Below are 21038 nucleotides of genomic sequence, written 5' to 3' on the forward strand. Positions count from 1 at the left end.
AGTCTTCACTGCTGGAGACATGTGTATCACCTTCAGATCTGACTCCAGTCAAGGGCATATGGGTAAAACATATTGTTTCAGAGATGGAGTGTAAATAAGATGCTACCACCCTATAACCAAATGTGCTGTATTCAGAAGTTCATGAATGACGGATATTAAAACACTTTATCATTTTATTCACATATGCATACTCAAGTGAACTACTGGTAGAAAGTAGTGAAAGAAAGAATAAAAAAATGAACAAGAAATGAACAGTTGGATCATGAGTCATTCTAGTCTGGGAACTCTGTGCCCAACATGCAATCATTACCAAGTTGCACACTGATGTGACATTTTTTTAGGGTTTTCCAAGTTTCATTTTAAATGCCACTATAGCAGGGATTACATTGTACCTCTTATTATGCATTCTGTAAATCTTCAAACTGTACTATGAGTATCCCATACCCTTTACAGGGTCAGTCTTAGGCCAGTTAGACCAATTTGGCTCAATAGGACCTCGCTTCCTCAGGGGAGCCCTGCACTAGGGTTTGACATGGTCGCTATACCTTGTACAACCCAGAGATTTGCCTAGGAAGCATTGCACTCATGCTGGCAATCTTCCTCCCATAGCAGTTAGTATTAGTAGTAGCTGCGGTTTCATGCCTTGGCTCACAATGTTAGCCGCTCACAATTCCCATACAAGTCAGTTTCTGTTCCTGAGAGCTCAGCATACCTCTCAACCTGGAAACATCAAAAATCTGGACAAAGACCCAAGAAAAATAGGTATAACTGACCAAAAATATGGACACGGATTAACATAAAATCTGCATACATAATTATATAACCCTGCCCACTCCATTGGAATTGTGGGATGCCAACATTCAAACACGAGTTGAAGAACAGATAAAATATTAAACAATGCAAAATTTAACCAGAACAAATAGTGTTTTATTTATATTAATGTTTGAACTTGTATAAAACTAAAGCAGATTCTACATAACTATGTTCCCAGTTAGGCATTGTGATCCAGTGACCAAAAACTCCTCTCTGTCTACAAACCTAGCAAATCTATTGGCATTGTCTGTACTCATACAAGGTTGTTAAGGCCTGGAACTCCTTACCTGTATCCATCAGGTCTATACCCTTCCTCCAATCTTTCAAAACTGCTCTGAAAGACTTCCTAGCTAAAAACTGGCTTCATTCTTGCTTAATACTAGGATAAACTATATCCCTAAATGTGAACAAGTACCTTTTCATTCTTTATATCTCCTTACTCTCCCTTCTTCACTTACCTCCTTGCTGCTATCAAATTCTCTTCCATGACGTTCTAATTATACTATAAGCCTATTTTTGCCTCACTTTATATTGCAATCCCGTTTGTATTAGACTAACTTAACTTTAATTTCTCTAAAAACTGTCTAAAATTCTCTAAATATTAAATGATTGTCATATAACTTGTATCAATTCTTAACCAATGCTTTCATATTGTGTCTAATGTGTTATAATTATTTAAACTGCAGATGTTTTAGTTTTACTTTGAAGACTGTAAACTTATTGTTTTAAAAATGTGTTGTAATAATTTGAAGCTTTTATCCCTGGGCCTCCACTGAAAATGGCCTTCTATCCAGTCGAACTTTCCTGGTAATCAAATGTCAATAAATAAGTAAGTAACTAAACAAATATCCTTCAGAAAAAGCAAACTGACACAAAACCTGTTATTCTAACAACATTCTAAGTTTATAAGAACAATATTTACATTTAAAGTCTGTCCCATGTGATTAAAGGCCAAGAACATTATCAGTGCAACAGTCTGTTATCTGCTTTTCCCTACTTGATTTCCCCCACCTGCCATACCTCTCAACCTCTTAGAGCAAGAAATCTGGACAAAGCCATTTATAAAAGTGGGACAAAAGCCCAAACATAGGGACAATTTTTAAATATTGCTCTTACAAACTTAGAAAGTTGATAGAGTAACTGGTTTTGCATTAGCATGAATTTTCTAAAGGGTATGAAGTCTGAAACACAAATGTCTGTCTTTATTTTCTAACTTCAGTCTCTGGCTAACAAAGTTCGCAGATGACTGCAAACTAGGAGCCATAGTCAAGTCCCCAAATGATGTGGACATCCTACAGAAGGGCCTCACTGAGACAGATGCCTGGTGTCAGAGCCATGGCCTCAAGCTCAATGCTAAAAAGTGCAGTGTCATACCCTTTGGTAAGAACTCTGTACCCATGAACTACCACATAGGCAGCAATCTACTTAACACCGAATGCATGATAAGAGACCTTGGGACCCAGGTGGACAGTAGTCTCTACTTTGATAGTTACATCGCCACAGTAGTCAGGAAGTCTTTCTACGTGGCACACCTCATCATAAAAGGGTTCTCATCCAGGAAAAAAGAGGTCATTGTTCCCCTCTACTCGACACTCATTAGACCCATTATAGAGTACAACGGCCCTTTTGGAATGTACCTCACAAGACATCTGCAGCAGCTGGAAAGGTCACAGAAGTACCTCACAAAGAAGATTACTGTCCTCAAACAAATGCCCTACACTGACCGCCTCAAAAAACTCCAGCTTTACTCCGTAGCATATTGCCTACTCTGAGGTGATCTCTGCATAACATATAAAGCTATGTCAAACCCAGAACTTTTGGGCATGCTACACCTAAAGAAATCCCAATCCCTCTGAGCTACATGCTCTAGGGACCTAAACCTTGTCACCACAATAAACAGGACATGCTGGAGGGATAGATTCCTGTCCCAGAGACTTCCCATACTCTGGAACAGGCTACCCATCTATGTCAAGCAAAGTTCTTCATTAGCACTCTTCAAGAAAAATCTTGATGAGTGGATGGGAAATAGGACATACACCCCAGGGATCACTTCTGTGTCTCTGCTCGATAGTGGCACAGGAAAGTGGCACAGGAAAATAACTTTCTTGGGTGGTGTAAGTCAGGGAACCTTGCTGGCTAGGCTTACGTAGGCCCTTGGGCCGATAGCCTAGTACCTACCTATGAAGCTATAATGATTTTCGACTAATTTGCCAAAAAAAACACAATTTTATGTAAACTGGAACAAAGATATGAGGCAAAAATGTGGACATTCTGTGAAAATCTGTACAGTAGAGAGGTATGCGGCACCTGCTGGCATACCTGTTCTTCACTAGTTTTGCAAGGCCGCTCAGAGTATTTTCAGTCTTGAACTCTTGCTATATTCCTTTTCATAAAACAGACACAAATTGAAAGCATTTTGTATGAATGAATTTCTGTAACTTTTCCTGAATCAACTCAAGCTAAATCTAATTAACATTTCTCATCCCATTTCTCTATGCTGTGGCTTCACTTTCAGTTAAATTTCCTCTTTTCTTCATATTTCTCTAAACACAAGTGTTCTGTGCATATCGAACTGCCTTTCGTACTCTGTAATTAGACCTGAGTAATTGCATTACAGAGGAAGCATTTAAGGATTTAGATTATTTGGAAATAATGAATTTTGAAACATCACTTGTAATCATTCTGTATGAGGTAGTGCGACACCTGGCTCACTTATTACACAATGCAGATAAGTTTCAACACACTGCTAGCAGGGTAATGTATGTCCTCCCCCTTCAGTTTTTGTTTTGCCTCAGATGATTATCTAAAAATGACCAATTTGGATCAGTACATTAACAATCTTACAGACATCTGTTTCCCTTTGAATACAAAATTAGTCAGTCCCCTTCAACCACAAGTAATGGCAACTACAGTGGATATAAAAAGTGTGCACACCCCTGTTAAAATGCCAGTTTTTTGTGATATAAAAAAATAAGACCACAATAAATAATTTCAAAAACATTCAGCCGACGCCATTACATCAGTCTTTCTTGCCATGCGGTGCCCGAAGCAGAAGCAGTTCGCAAGTGCCGGTCGGCCGACTCCTGAAATTTTCGTTTTTGAGTTTCAGAACCGAAGTCTTCAACTAAAGCTAAGTACCCTGTTGGGGAAACTTTTTCTTGCTCCTTACCGATGTCAGTAAAAGTTAATAATTGCATTATTTGTGGAAAGCAAATACCTTAAAGATTTTCATTCATACTGTATTCCTTGCCTAGGCCTTGACCACGACGTACCTTGCTGTCAGTTTTGTGCTTTATTTAATCAGCGCACTATCTGTTGTCTGTATATTTTCACCTCTAAATATTTCGGTTCTCGGTTTAATAATCCAGAAATGTCATCGGGTAGCCATCCTACTACCGGGATTTCGAAAAAACACAAAGATAAAGACAGAGATAGACTGCCGAGGTCCAAAACTGCCGATGATGCTTCTCCTAAGCCAGTCGCTAGTTCACCGCTACTCAGTGAGGTGCTTTCGCAGCCCCTGATACCCGCTACTTCTGATTCACAGGCCTCTACTGAGACCCATTTGGAGTATGCTGTGAGATGCTTCAACTGTGGAACCCGCAGATGTCTCTACCTTGGATGGGACCGGAGCCACTGTGCAGGCACCGGCTGCTATGGGTATATTCTGGCCTATGGACTTGCATATTAAACTGATGCCTCCTTCTTTACTTAGGTCTAAATCTTGATCCATGCCTAAAATAATGACGCCCAGGCCACATGCTTAGGCCTCTATGCCTAAAAAACAATAAGAATGGCTGAAGACCTAATAACTCTAATCAGGGGTAGACAACCCCCCCCCCCCCTTCTAAGAGGCCTAGGACTGAAGTTGATTATGAATCTTCTGATCAGGATTCTGTTTTTTCTGATTATCTGGATTTGCCCTTATCTACTTATAAAGATTCTGATGCAGAGGACTCCATTCTCTCTGCTTCCCCTCCTGAGGATTTATTTTTTTGGGGAAACCTTACATACTCTAAGGGAGCATTTCCACTGGGAAAGCCAGGATTTTTCTGATTCAAAAAAGAGGCTTAGGAATTTCCTTCTCCTACCTCAGCATAGGCCTTTAGCTATTCCTCCTGTACTAGACATTGTTGATGATGCTTTTTCAGAATCTAGTTTGGCCCCTGATTCCCTGCCTCCTGCTCCCAGACAACCTGACAGATACTACAGGGTCCCTGAGTCCCACAAGTTCCTTTTTAAAAATCCTATTGCAGATCCAGAGACTATTTCACGGGGGCCAAATGGCATTAAGGCTTCTACTGCTAAAAATCCTACACCTTCTGATAGAGACTCCAGAGAGCTGGACAGATGGGGTAAGAAGGTTTACACTTCTGCAACCTTGGCCATTAGGGCTTTAAACTGCCAGTTTCATATGTTAAAGTATCAGCAACATGTTATTTTACTGCTTAAACAGAAAATGATGTTGATTCCTGACTGTGTGGAAAATAAAGAATTACAGGATTTAATGCATTCTGCTGAACAAGTTGGAAAACATAACTTTGCAATGTGGTTTTGATTCATTAGATGCCTCTTGCAGGGCTGCTGTTACTGGGTCTGTGCTCAGAAGGCATGCTTGGCTTAAGGAGCAATCTTTGCCTGATAATGTTAAAAGAAGGTCTTAAAAAGATGGAAGATAAAGATAAATCTATGCAAACTCTTAAAGATTTTTTACAAGTTCAGCCTCCTAGACTTAGTAGGCACTGGCCCTCTAAGAATTGGTCCTTTCCAGCCCCTTCCAGAATTTCTCAAGCAAAACCCAGACACAGCAAAAAACCCAGATTTCAGTCCCAGGGGACACACAGAACTAAGCAGTGGGGGGCCTCCACTTCCAAATCTGGGAATAATAAGACTCCCCCAATGGTAAACTGTCTCAATGACTTCCTTTTAAAACTTTCAAGCACTTATCCAACTGACTGCCCCTTTGGGGGGGGGGGGGGGGGGAGATTGCTTTTCATGCAAAAAATTGGGAACTCATTACCCAGGACAAATGGGTTTTAAATATAGTGTCCTAGGGATACAGATTTCACTTCCACACGTTGCCAACACCAAGTGGGTGGCTGGACCTACCCCCAAATCAGTGGGCAGAGGCCCAAAAACAAGTACTTTCACTCTTAAGCATGGGGGCTATTCATCTGGTACCAGAAGAGGAAAAGGGACAAGGTTTCTACTCAAGACTTTTCCTGGTACCCAGAAAAGACAATTCATGGCGTCCTGTCCTGGACCTGTCTACTCTAAACACCTTTTTGGAGATTCCAAAATTTAGGATGCTGACACTTCACCATTTACTTCCTATGCTAGGCAAAGATGCCTGGTTGGCAACACTAGATTTAAAAGAAGCACACCTGCACATCACAATTAAGGAATCTTGCAGAAGATACCTATGCGTCAAAGCAGGCTACACGCACTATCAGTTCTCTGCACTGCCCTTTGGCTTATTTACTGTGCCCAGGGTATTCACAAAGTGCCTAGCTCCAGTTATTGAATTTTGCAGGCAAAGAAATATTCAAATATACCCATACCTGGACCATTGTCTAATTCAGGCAGAAAGCCAGGACATACTTTTGAATCATCTGGCCTTTGTACAAAGGGTTCTAACTTGTCTGGGGTACACCATAAATGAAAATAAATCACACCTGGTACCCTGTCAACAAATTGTATTCTGGGAGCAAGCTTGAATACAACTTCCCAGATGGCTTACCTCATGCTAGAGAAACAAATTAATTTGACAACCTACTTCAAACAAGTGGCCACGAAAACCCTGCTATCTGCAAGACAAATACTGCAAGCCTTGGGGTTCATGGCCTCCTGCATTCTTCTAATTCCATATGCAAGACTGCATATGAGGAAACTACAGTGGTATCTAAAAAGCCCATGGTGTCAACATTCTCAAGACCTGGAAACAATGATTCCTATCATACCTTGCCTACGCCTAGAGTTCCTTTGGTGGGCAGAGGCCTGCCACCAAAACAAGGGACTACCTTTCACACCATCCCCTGCCTCCCAAACCATAACAGATGCATCAGACTATGCATGGGGGGCTCACCTGGCATGGAAGTGCATTCAGGGCAAATGGAACCCAAGTCAAATGCACTTGCATATCAATCAAGAAGAAATGTTAGCTGTACAGAATGCTCTTACAGCCTTCCAGGACCACATTCTTCCAGGACAACTAATGGTAAAGACAACACCACTGTTATGTGGTACGTAAACAAGCAGGGGGGTACACATACTTACCCCCTCTGCAGACTAGCCATGGCATTGTGGAACACAGCCTTGAGCTACCAAGTGCACCTACAAACTCAATTCCTGCTAGGAAAATTAAATACACTGGCAGACGGACTAAGCAGAAACCTCATGTACCCACACGAGTGGAAACTGGAACCAAGGATTTTCAACATGTTGACAAGCAAATGGGGAGCCCAGATATAGACCTGTTTGCTGCTCCCCAGAACTACCAATTGGGCAAATTTTACACAAGAACTCCCCACAAATGAACCTGGAAAGTGGATGCTCTGTCCTTCAGCTGAAAAACCTATCAGTCTATGCCCCCCCCCTTCCCCTGCTCTCCAAAGTACTACTCCAATCAAACAGGACAAACCAAGGATGATTTTGATTGCTCCAGACTGGCCGCGCCAACACTGGTACACCCTCCTGCGCAGTGTGTCATGGTTATCTCCGTGGCACCTGCCTCAGACTCCTTCCCTGCTGTCTCAGCAGGAGAACCAGATTCTGCACCCTCAGCTTCTAACACTGAACCTTGCAGCCTGGCTAATTACTTAATCTCTCCTTTACCATCCCTCAGCAAACCTGTGATGGATATCATTTTAGAGGCAAGGAGTCCTAGTACTAGAAAATCTTATGCTGAAAAATGGAAAAGATTCTGTGCCTGGAACCAGTCTCAAGGGATGAGCACAGCAGCACCCAATTTACCTCAAATTTTACAATAGTTAACTGAGATGCTTCACAAGGGCCTGTCTTTTTCCTCCATTAAAATCCATGCCTCAGCAATTTCAGCTCATTATAACACAGAACCTCCCCTCTTTTCTCATCCACTGTTCAAGCAGTTCCTCAGAGGGGCCAAAAATTTGAGACCACCCAGGAGAGCTCCAACCTCAGCCTGAGACCTTAACTTTGTCTTGGAGAAACTCACTCTACCTCCTTTTGAGCCAGCTGCTACACCAGACTTAAAGTTTCTTTCTTGGAAAACAGCTTTCCTTTTAGCAATCACTTCAGCTAGAAGTGTATCTGAATTACAGGCCCTTATGACAGTGGAGCCTTTAATCATCATTCATGCGGACAGGGTGTGCCTCAGACCCAATCCATCCTTCATGCCAAAGGTGGTATCCAGTGTGGCTCTTAATCAGTCCATTCATTTCCCAACCTTCTTTCCCAATCCACAGAATAAAGGGGAATGGATACTGCATTCTTTAGATGTGCACAGACAACTTAGATTCTACTTGGACAGGACTAAACTTCATAGGAAATCTGAACAACTGCTGGTGGCATTTGCTGCAGGGGCAGAGGGGAAGGCTATTTCAAAGCAAACCATTTCTAAATGGATAAGCCATTGCATTCATTTCTGCTATAAGCACCATGGACAACCTATCCCCCAGGGGATTAGACCTTACTCCACCAGGGCTGCATCTACCTCTACAGCCTTTCTCAGAGGTGTCCCTACCAGGGACATCCTAGAAGCTTCTACCTGGAGTTCTGTACATACTTTCACCAAGCATTATCATTTTCCAATTTTCTCTAAATCCAGAGCTGGCTTTGCCACTGCAGTCTTGCAGGGCCTTATAGCTGGCCCTAATACTATCTAAATTCCTCCTCCCAACCATAGCTTTGGGAATCTACCCAAATGTAATGACTGCAACAGTGATACACGAAGAACATAGTACAGTTGTGTACACTTACCATAAATGTAGATGTTTGAGTGTATTCACTGTTGCAGTCCTGGTTACCCTCCCTCCAGCCCCCTAACTTCTTTTGGCTATACCTCTACTTTCCTTCACTATGCTTAAAAAACGTTTTGGTGTATTTGCTTTTTTGTTGGAGGTATATCTTTGTGCATTTATATTTAATTGCTTCCTATTAGGGGGCACCTGACATCAGGGGCAAGAAAAACTGATGTAATGGCATTGGCTGCATGTTTTATTCCCCTGACAACCTGACGTCATGGAAAAAGGGACAACAACTGGCGCAGGACCCAAGACTTTGTTATTCAGGCCGACTGAGGGCTACCTGCAAGCAGATAACCCAAATGTAATGACTGCAACAGTGAATACACTCGAACATCTACATTTATGGTAAGTGTACACAACTGTACTGTCCTCTTCTCCCTTGTATCAAAAAGGAACTCCTTTGGTTGAGTCAGCAGATTTTCCTCAACCCAAGCCTACCTTTTCATCTTCCATTTCCCACTCAAGAGTTGTTTACAGATGCATCAGACCTAGGATGGGGAGCGGCCTTTGCTTCCATGAAGGTACAGGGTCTTTGGTCTCTTTCTGAAAAGGAGGACCATATGAGCATCAAAGAGATGAGAGCTCTCATTTTATCTCTTCAGGCTTTCCATCTTGTTTTCTGTCTAGGACCTGTAAAACTGTTTACAGACCACACCACAGTTCTGTGGTATGTAAACAGAGGGGATGAAGTTGTACCTTCTGTGCAGGTTAGCTCTCATGGCTTGGGAACTGGACGTTCAGTACCAGGTGACTGTTATGGCAGTTTATATCTCCTCCAGTCAGAACTGTGTGGCAGACAATCTGAGCAGGTCCATGATTCAGTCCCATGAATGGATGCTTCACAGGGATGTGTTTATGGCTATTGTCCTCCTCAGGTAAATGTATTTGCCTCCCCTCTAAACAGACAACATCCTCATTTTTGTGCTAGAGTCACAGGTCCTCTGGTTTGGAAGGTGGACACCTTATCAGTTTCTTAGAAGAGCATGTTACTTTCTGAATGAGAGGAACGGGGGAAATGCATAAAGTCCTGTTCAAGATTCAGCAGGACAAACCATAAATGTTGCTGGTGACTCCATTTTGGCTAAGACGGCATTGATTCCCTCTTCTTCTGTATTTAGCCAAGGGCAATAATCACAAGTTACTTCATCTTACATCTTCTCACACAGGACAAAGGATCTCTTATCCATCCCCATCTGTCAACTCTATGTTTGACTCTGTGGGTGATAGGCTTTTGATTCCTTTCAGACACCTTTTTTTCTGAAGATGTGCTTAAGGTACTGCAGGATTCCAGAAAACCCATTACTAGAAAATCAGACTTAGCTAAATGGAAGAGGTTTTCTGTTTGGTGTCGTTCACACAACCTGTATCCACTGTCTCTGGATGTTCCATTGGTTCTTTCATACTTGTCTCAGTTGCTCAATGATGGTTTGGCTTACTCCTCTGTGAAGGCTCATTTGTCAGCCATTTGTGCATGTCTGCCTTTGTCTCCCCCCTTGGCTTCTAGGTTAGAGGATACACTCTTTTTCAAAGGCTTCCTTCACATTAGACCTCCCAGGAAACATGTTCCTCCTCCTTGAGATTCAAACTTTGTTCTGGAGAAAGTGACTGTGGCTCCATTTGAGCCTGTGGCTACAGCTTCCTTGCAACACTGTATTTGGAAAACTGTTATGGTACTAGATTTGACCTTTGCCAGAAAGGTATTTGAGCTTCAAGCCTTAATGGCTTCCCCACCTTTTCTGATTTTCCATAAGGACAGGGTCTCTTTGTGTGCTTAACCCTTTCTTTATGTCCAAGGTTGTGAATGAGTTGTCTGTTAACCAATCTATTAATTTGCCCACCTTTTTTCTTTCTCCACAATCCTCTAATGAGAGGATATTGCACATCTTGGATGTGCATAAACAACACAGATTTTATTTGGATAAAACTAAGGCAATCAGGAAATCTGATCAGCTTTGTTTTTATTGCAGGGCTCTGGGATTGCCTGTTTCCAAGCAGACTATTTCCTCTTGGATTTCAAAAGCTATTTCTTTTTTGTTATGTTTTCTATGGGAAGAGCCTCCCTTTTCATGTTAAGGCTCATTCTACCAGGACTGTGGCTTCTTCATGCACTTTCTTTAATGGTTTGGATATTAATTCAATTTTAGAAGCAGCTATTAGGACTTCTGTACATGCCATCCAATTTGTGATGCTTAGTGAAAGTATCCCTACTTTCACTTAGCATCACAAATTGGATGGCATGTACAGAAGTCCTAATAGCTGCTTCTAAAATTGAATTAATATCCGTGGTGCTGCGGTAGCATTGTTGCCTCACAGTAAGATGTTGTCCTGTTCGATTCTCAGCTAGAGTGTCTTCTGTGTGGAGACATGCGTGAATGGGCGTATCTTCGTTGAAGGTTGTGCATCAGGGCTGGCAACTCGGCACATAAAAATCAACTGCCAATCATTAGCGGACTGGAGTTCCACTGTGGTGACCCCTAACCGGGAAAAGACGAAAGACACAACAACAAAAGTGAAAGTATTCCCAGATCTAGAGCTGGTTTTGCTAGAGCCACTCTTTGTTTTTCTAAACAGCTGTTCTGGTCCTTCCTCCTCCCAAGTTTCCTGCTAAGCTTTGGCACTCTCCCTTATGTAAAGAATACTGCAGCATTAGAATAGAAGGACACATAATAGTTGTGTAAAATCTTACCATAACCATAGATGTACCTCACTTCTATGTTCCAGTATTCTATCCCTCCCTCCTTCTCCCTGGTGCTTGCTTTTGTTCTGGATGTCTAATAACCTTCTTGTTTCCTTAGGCTGGCATTCCTGGGGCATTCAGTTCTGAGCATTTTATGTGCGGATGTCATATTTATGGCCAATGTTCTCCTAAGCCATTCATGCGATGTCTCACATACTAGCAGTACTTAAAAGGTCTTGTATACTGGCCACCCATGTGATGCCTGTGCACTGGCCCAGCAATCAAGGAGCCTCAATCCTCACCACTAACACCAGTGAGGAGCATCCATATAGGGAAAGGATAATAAATACACACACAGTAAAGTACAATTTCCCTTAAGAGCAAACAGAGATCACAGTCAGTCTGGACTGGTTTCTCCCTTTCTCTCCAGATCCCCAATAAGACTCCCCACTGGCACAGCTATAGGGTCCAGATGTCAACCTAGTGGGCAAGCTAAAACTTCCGGCACCCTCTGTCCAACCAGTGCTTTGTGTCCATGCCCAAGTAGCTGACACATGCACACATTTTGAGATAAGAGTTTATACAACCACACAGACACTCCTGGGGAAGGCTAGCACAGGTTCTCCAGCTGTGCCCCTTTTACCCAGACTGTACGGTAGAAATCACCACCACCACCCAGCTAATATTTATCGGCTACTCAAAGGCCCTTATGAAGGGGTGTCCAATTATACTGTGCAATATTATTATCCAAATGGTAAGTGCAACCAAACAGTCAAGATTTATTTGGAGTGACTTGGTACAGTATCACTCTATGCATGCAATGTACTCTTAGAGCTTAAATTATCCCTACACAAAACAGCCACAGTTGAAATCTTTAAAAATATTTAATAATAAGAATAAAACACAAGACAATACTTCTTACTACACAGTGCTAATCAAGAGTTCAGAGATCAGAGAGAAATACTTAAAAATAATGCAGTAGAAAAGTTCTGACATCACAGAAAAACAAACTAGTCTAATCTTCCTATTTCCTAGCTATATCTAAGAGAAAACACAGTTCTAAAATCCTACTTACACATAGACACAGGCAGAGTGGTGAGTTTGATATTCTCAAGACAAATACTCAATGATCCGAGTCTTTCTGTCCTTAAATTAATAACACAGTACCACTGATTCATTTCAGATTACATCATTTCTTTCTGGTTCCCAGGCTGACTCTCAGAGGTTAATAGCCTCTTTGATCTTGCAGCTGCTCAGGAACCAGAACAATAAAAGAAATTATACATGCAAATTCTAGCCATTAACTTTGGCCTCAAAACAGTAGGCAGAATTCCTCCATCCAGACATATCAGCTCCAAGCCCTGAGATCAAAGACAGTCATGAAATGCTTGACTTATCAGCTTTCTTACAACAGAGTGCACTGTTACATTTTTGCAGTTCCACATTTAACACCATTTTTCCCATTTAAGGGAACAAGCCTGTGGCTTATATTAATATTTACAAATGATAGAATTATCTGCAAAATTCTGTCTGGCTTGACTGGCAGCCTTCACCTATCTTTACAGCCCATGATTGCAGATTCCCCTCATGTAAAGAATACTGCAACATAGAAGAGAAGGACGGCTATGGTTATGGTAAGATTACACAATTATTCTTTGTAAATGTTTCTAATGAAAGCCACATTGCTGAGTATATCTACCTGTAAAAACAGTTGCAAGATATTTTACCCAGTCCTTACCCATAGAATTTATGGTGCCAGGTAATAGGTTTAATACCAAGTGGTTAGTGATTTTTTTTATTTGGATGTAATACAACCTTTGACACATTTTACCTGACCTTCCTTATTTTTACATGGAAGCAAAAGGTTTTCAAACTGTTTGGATATCAGTAGCAGAAATAACATGACATTTATGCCATTTTTGAAAACAAAATCGCAAAGGAGTAGCAGATGTCAATAATCATACATCAACGTAATTAATATGAGTGCATTTTCACAGATGTTCTCAGATAGTGTGCGGGAAGTGCCTTCTGTGTGGAGTCTGCATGTCCTCCCCACGGGTCGAGTGGCATTCTGAAAGGCATGCGTGAATGGGCGTGCCTTCTTGAAGGTTACCGGAGTTCCGCTTTGGCAAACCCTAACCGGGAAAAGTCGAAAGACAACAACAGTCTACACAGGTGTGGCTGAATGTAACTTATCCTCACGTGCAGCTGTCTCTCTTAACTGTAGTTCAGATGTCTGAAAATGGTAGTAGTAGTTATAAACTGTTACTACTTCGTATTAAATTATTATTGATGTAGGAATGTTTGTTTCTTCAGGTTATGAAGCACTGCATTATTTTGTCACTATAGAAATAAAGGTCTAACTCATATTTACTTTAGATGGAAGCTGACTTATAGCTTTAAATTAAATAAGATTTACAGTCAAACTCTGATTTGCAGGTGTTATTATGAGTAAAGATTTGCAGTCATGCTGGAACGTGTTCCCTGCACTCTTCTTAAGAACTGCTATCCCTTTGGGCTGTTTGAGAACAGAGAGGACATCTCTGTAAATATTTTCAAATGAAACATGGAAATAAGCATAAAATGTGATATTGTTGATTGGACATTAAAGTAAACTGAAGACATTTATTAACCTGCTGCTTTAGTCTCTTATTTTTGTTTGCACATAGACTAAAAGTACATATCACAGAAAATAGACTGTAAAATGCTATGGGAATTATTGGTATTCTAATTACATTGCTGTAATAAGTAACTTAAAATAATGCTGCACTTTTTATCATTTTGATTTGATATACTGAATGTCTAGCTGGGATGGGGGTTCTACCTTTCTCATTTTGCCTCCCTTACAGACTGATTTGTTTATCCCCATACCTTTCCATCTTTAAGCAACATAATTTTGGAGAAAGCCAAAAATAATGGGGGAGCAAAGGCTCAAAATCAGGGACTGATTTTAAATATAGCTGTTACAGACTATGAAAGTCTCTAAAATAACACATTTTACAATAGCATATATTTTCTGAAGTGTATGAAGCTTTAACTCAAATGTTTTGTATTATTTAGTGAATGCATTCACACCTCTCAACTGTCCAGATGTTCGCAAAATATCCAGATTTATTCCTCGTATTTTTGGTCTGTTCCTCATAACATTTGTGGTTTTGTGGCAAATCACTAGGATGATCTGAGGATTGAAGTCACCAAATAATGACATACATTTGCGTTTAAGACTTCAAATCCCTCAGAAAAAAATGTATGTTAACACAAACCTGGATACTTTAGCAACTTTCTAAGTTTATAACAGCAGTATTTAAAATTTTTCCCAATTTTTGTTCCTTTGCCCCCCCCCCCATTTTCTCAGAAGTTGCCCAGATTTCTTGCACTAAGAGGTTGAAAGGTATGAATGCATTCCCCATTGATTTGCCAGAATCCACACATTTTATGAGGGACAGACCAAAAAAAAGAGACAAAAAAGTTGAATTGTTATACAGTTGAGGAGTTCACCTGCTTCTTGGAAGTAGCTGTCTCCATCATGGCCCAAAAAGAGACATATTTCTCCAGTAGCTGAGGTCACCCTGTAGCTTTGGGATTAGGCCTTACCAGTCTGGGAGTTTTCACAGTACATTCTAGCATCTTCTTCATTAAGTACAGATGTATTTGAACAGAGGTGTGCAGTTTTTGGTAATATTCTTACACCACTCTCCCAAGCATGCTAAATCTAGATTCGCTCTCCATATATCCCAGTTGAATAAATACTGTCTGGTGCTGTTCTCCTTCAGGGAGCTCTTACCACAATGCTTATTTCTCCCCCTGCACCAAATGAGAGATATTCATTAGCTGTTGAATTCTGTTACGTTAGCAGAATCCCTAACACATAGGCTGCTTGCTGAATTCATGACCCTGGGGTCATATTCAGTTTCTGTAACTAAATGGATTATTTTTCAGCTTTTACTGTTATCCTTTGAAAAGTCAAAATCATAGTTTTAATGGATGATACCTTGGTCAATGGCTGTTGCCCTGGGTGTACTCCTTAAGAATGACAGATGTGCTGTCAGAATGGGCCCTGTTAGTCTTCACTGCTGGAGACGTGTATCACCTTCAGATCTGACTCCAGTCAAGGGCATATGGGTAAAACATATTGTTTCAGAGATGGAGTGTAAATAAGATGCTACCACCCTATAACCAAATGTGCTGTATTCAGAAGTTCATGAATGACGGATATTAAAACACTTTATCATTTTATTCACATATGCATACTCAAGTGAACTACTGGTAGAAAGTAGTGAAAGAAAGAATAAAAAAATGAACAAGAAATGAACAGTTGGATCATGAGTCATTCTAGTCTGGGAACTCTGTGCCCAACATGCAATCATTACCAAGTTGCACACTGATGTGACATTTTTTTAGGGTTTTCCAAGTTTCATTTTAAATGCCACTATAGCAGGGATTACATTGTACCTCTTATTATGCATCCTGTAAATCTTCGAACTGTACTATGAGTATCCCATACCCTTTACAGGGTCAGTCTTAGGCCAGTTAGACCAATTTGGCTCAATAGGACCTCGCTTCCTCAGGGGAGCCCTGCACTAGGGTTTGACATGGTCGCTATACCTTGTACAACCCAGAGATTTGCCTAGGAAGCATTGCACTCATGCTGGCAATCTTCCTCCCATAGCAGTTAGTATTAGTAGTAGCTGCGGTTTCATGCCTTGGCTCACAATGTTAGCCGCTCACAATTCCCATACAAGTCAGTTTCTGTTCCTGAGAGCTCAGCATACCTCTCAACCTGGAAACATCAAAAATCTGGTCAAAGACCCAAGAAAAATCGGTATAACTGACCAAAAATCTGGACGCGGATTAACATAAAATCTGCATACATAATTATATAACAATGCCCACTCCATTGGAATTGTGGGATGCCAACATTCAAACATGAGTTGAAGAACAGATAAAATATTAATGCAAAATTTAACCAGAACAAATAGTGTTTTATTTATATTAATGTTTGAACTTGTATAAATCTAAAGCAGATTCTACATAACTATGTTCCCAGTTAGGCATTGCGATTCAGTGACCAAAAACTCCTCTCTGTCTACAAACCTAGCAAATCTACTGGCATTGTCTGTACTCATACAAGGTTGCTAAGGCCTGGAACTCCTTACCTGTATCCATCAGGTTTATACTCTTCCACCAATCTTTCAAAACTGCTCTGAAAGATTTCCTAGCTAAAAACTGGCTTCAGTCTTGCTTAATACTAGGATAAACTATATACCTAAATGTGAACAAGTACCTTTTCATTCTTTATATCTCCTTACTCTCCCTTCTTCACTTACTTCCTTGCTGCTATCAAATTCTCTTCCATGACTTTCTAATTATACTATAAGCCTATTTTTGCCTCACTTTATATTGCAATTCCCTGTTTGTATTAGACTAACTTACCTTTAATTTCTTTAAAAACTGTCTAAAATTCTCTAAATATTAAATGATTGTCATATAACTTGTATCGATTCTTAACCAATGCTTTTATATTGTGTCTAATTTGTTATAATTATTTAAACTGCAGATATTTTAGTTTTACTTTGAAGACTGTAAACTTATTGTTTTAAAAATGTGTTGTAATAATTTGGAGCTTTTCTCCCTGGGCCTCCACTGAAAATGGCCTTCTGTCCAGTCAGACTTTCCTGGTAATCAAATGTCAATAAATAAGTAACTAACTAAACAAATATCCTTCAGAAAAAGCAAGCTGACACAAAACCTGTTATTCTAACAACATTCTAAGTTTATAAGAACAATACTTACATTTAAAGTCTGTCCCATGTGATTAAAGGCCAAGAATTTCATCAGTGCAACAATCTGTTATCTGCTTTTCCCTACTTGATTTCCTCCACCTGCCATACCTCTCAACCTCTTAGAGCAAGAAATCTGGACAAAGCCATTTATAAAAGTGGGACAAAAGCCCAAACATAGGGATGATTTTTAAATATTGCTCTTACAAACTTAGAAAGTTGATAGAGTAACTGGTTTTGCATTAGCATGAATTTTTTAAAGGGTATGAAGTCTGAAACTCAAATGTCTGTCTTTATTTTCTGTCTTTATTTTCTAACTTCAGTCTCTGGCTAACGAAGTTCGCAGATGACTGCAAACTAGGAGCCATAGTTATGTCCCCAAATGATGTGGACATCCTACAGAAGGGCCTCACTGAGACAGATGCCTGGTGTCAGAGCCATGGCCTCAAGCTCAATGCCAAAAAGTGCAGTGTCATACCCTTTGGTAAAAACTCTGTACCCATGAACTACCACATAGGCAGCAATCTACTTAACACCAAATGCATGATAAGAGACCTTGGGACCCAGGTGGACAGTAGTCTCTCCTTTGATAGTTACATCGCCACAGTAGTCAGGAAGTCTTTCTACATGGCACACCTCATCATAAAAGGGTTCTCATCCAGGAAAAAAGAGGTCATTGTTCCCCTCTACTCGACACTCATTAGACCCATTATAGAGTACAATGCAGCAGCTGGAAAGGCCACAAAAGTACCTCACAAAGAGGATTACTATCCTCAAACAAATGCCCTACACTGACTGCCTCAAAAAACTCCAGCTTTACTCCGTAGCATATCGCCTACTCTGAGGTGATCTCTGCCTAACATATAAAGCTATGTCAAACTCAGAACTGTTGGACATGCTACACCTAAAGAAATCCCAAGCTCTCTGAGCTACCTGCTCTAGGGACCTAAACCTTGTCACCACAATAAACAGGACATGCTGGAGGGATAGATTCCTGTCCCAGAGACTTCCCATACTCTGGAACAGGCTACCCATCTATGTCAAAGCAAAGTTCTTCATTAGCACTCTTCAAGAAAAATCTTGATGAGTGGATGGGAAATAGGAAATACACCCCAGGGATCACTTCTTTGTCTCTGCTCGATAGTGGCACAGGAAAATAACTTTCTTGGGTGGTGTAAGCCAGGGAACCTTGTTGGCTAGGCTTACGTAGGCCCTTGGGCTGATAGCCTAGTACCTACCTATGAAGCTATAATGATTTGCCAGAAAAACACAATTTTATGTAAACTGGACCAAAGATATGAGGCAAAAATGTGGACGTTCTGTGAAAATCTGTACAGTAGAGAGGTATGCGACACCTGCTAGCATACCTGTTCTTCACTAGTTTTGCAAGGCCGCTCAGTGGCCTTTCAGACAAAAGCCCAAACATAGGGACGATTTTTAAATATTGCTCTTACAAACTTAGAAAGTTGATAGAGTAACTGGTTTTGCTTTAGCATGAATTTTCTAAAGGGTATGAAGTCTGAAACTCAAATGTCTGTCTTTATTTTCTAACTTCAGTCTCTGGCTAACGAAGTTCACAGATGACTGCAAACTAGGAGCCGAATATTTTCAGTCTTGAACTCTTGCTATATTCCCTTTCATAAAACAGACACAAATTCAAAGTATTTTGTATCAATGAATTTCTGTAACTATTCCTGAATCAACTCAAGCTAAATCTAATTAACTTTTCCCATCTCATTTCTCTATGCTGTGGCTTGACTTTCAGTTAAATTTCCTCTTTTCTTCATATTTCTCTAAACACAAGTGTTCTATGCATATCAAACTGCCTTTTGTACTCTGTAATTAGACCTGAGTAATTGCATTACAGAGGAAGCATTTAAGGATTTAGATTATTTGGAAATAATTAATTTTGAAACATCACTTGTAATCATTCTGTATGAGGTAGTGTGACACCTGGCTCACTTATTACACAATGCAGATAAGTTTCAACACACTGCTAGCTGGGTAATGTACAATGTCCTCCCCTTTTAGTTTTTGTTTTGCCTCAGGTGATTATCTAAAAATGGCCAATTTGGATCAGTACATTAACAATCTTACAGACATCTGTTTCCCTTTGAATACAAAATTAGTCAGTCCCCTTCAACCATAAGTAATGGCAACTACAGTGGATATAAAAAGTGTGCACACCCCTGTTAAAATGCCATTTTTTGTGATATAAAAAAATGAGACCACAATAAATCATTTTAAAACGTTTCCCACCTTTAATGTGACCTATATTCTGTACAATTCAATTCAAAAACAAACAAATATGTTCAGGGAAAAATATAAAAAATGTACAATAAGTTGGTTCCATAAGTGTGCACACCCTTAAACTAATACTTTGTTGAAGCACCTCTGGATTTAATTACAGCATTCAGTCTTCTTGGGTAGGGGTCTATCAGCATGGCACATCTTGACTTGGCAATATTTGCCCACTCTTCCTTGCAAAAGCACTCCAAATCTGTCAGATTGCAAGGGCATCTCTTGTGCACAGCCGTCTTCAATTCACCCCACGTATTTTCTGTTGGATTTAGGTCTGGGCTCTGGCTGGGACATTCCAAAACTTTAATTTTCTTCTGGTGAAGCCATTCTTTTGTTGATTTGGATGTATGCTTGGGGTCATTGTCATGCTGAAAGGTGAAATTCATTTTCATCTTCAGCTTTCTAGCAGACGCCTGAAGGTTTTGGTCCAAAAGTGACTGGTATTTGGAACTGTTCATAATTCCCTCTACCTTGACTAAAGCCCCAGTTCCAGCCGAAGAAAAGCACCCCCAAAACATGATACTGCCACCACCATGCTTCACTATGGGGATGGTGTTCTTTTGGTGATGCAAAGTGTGTTTTTGCTCCAAACGTACCTTTTGGAATTATGGCCAAAAAGTTCAGCCTTGATCTCATCAGACCATAACACATTTTCCCACATGCTTTTGGGAGACTTGATGTATTGTTTTGCAAATTTTAGCCAGGCCTGGATATTTTTCTGTGTAAGAAAAGGCTTCCGTCTTTCAACCCTACCCCATAGTCCAGGCATATGGAGAATATGGGAGATTGTTGTCACATGTAGTACACAACCAGTACTTGCCAGAAATTCCTGCAGCTCCTTCAGTGTTGCTGTAGGTCTATTTTCAGTCTCCCAGGCCAGGTTTTGTCTTGTCTTTTCATCAATTTTGGAGGGATGTCCAGTTCTTTGCAATGTCACTGCTGTCCCATATTTTCTCCACTTTTTGATGACTGTGTTCATTGTGTTCCATGGTATATCCAGTGCTGTGGACATTTTTTGTACCCTTCTCCTGACTTGATACCTTTCAAAAATGAGATCCTTTTGATACTTTGTAAGCTCTCTGTGAACCATGGCTTTTTAATATAGCAGGAAACTGAGTAAATATTAGGAAAATCCTACTAGGACAGCTGAACTTTATCTGGGGGTTAATCAGAAGAGTCTCTTTAATTGATGGCAGGTGTGTACCCAAGAAGACTGAATGCTGTAATTAAATCAAAAGGTGCTTCAACACAGTATTAGTTTAAGGGTGTGCACACACAACAAAGTATTAGTTTAAGGGTGTGCACACTTATGCAACTAGCATATTGTACGTTTTTTATTTTTTATATTTTTCACCTAACAGATTTGTTTGTTTTTCATTTGAATTGTACAGGTTATAGGTCACATTAAAGGGGGGAAACGTTTTGAAATGATTTATTGTGGTCTCATTTTTTTATATCACAAAA

The 21038-nt window shown here is 40.4% G+C and overlaps 1 protein-coding gene across 3 annotated transcripts in view; it reads left to right on the forward strand.

The window, feature by feature from the left end:
- IL13RA2 (interleukin 13 receptor subunit alpha 2) overlaps positions 1 to 21038 on the forward strand; it is an 899966-nt gene that overhangs the window by 583105 nt on the left and 295823 nt on the right. The gene's annotated exons all lie outside the window — the stretch shown is intronic.

Source organism: Protopterus annectens, chromosome 15.part0 (genome assembly GCF_019279795.1).
Source record: "Protopterus annectens isolate FY-2018-M chromosome 15.part0, PAN1.0, whole genome shotgun sequence".
NCBI lineage: Eukaryota > Metazoa > Chordata > Ceratodontiformes > Protopteridae > Protopterus > Protopterus annectens.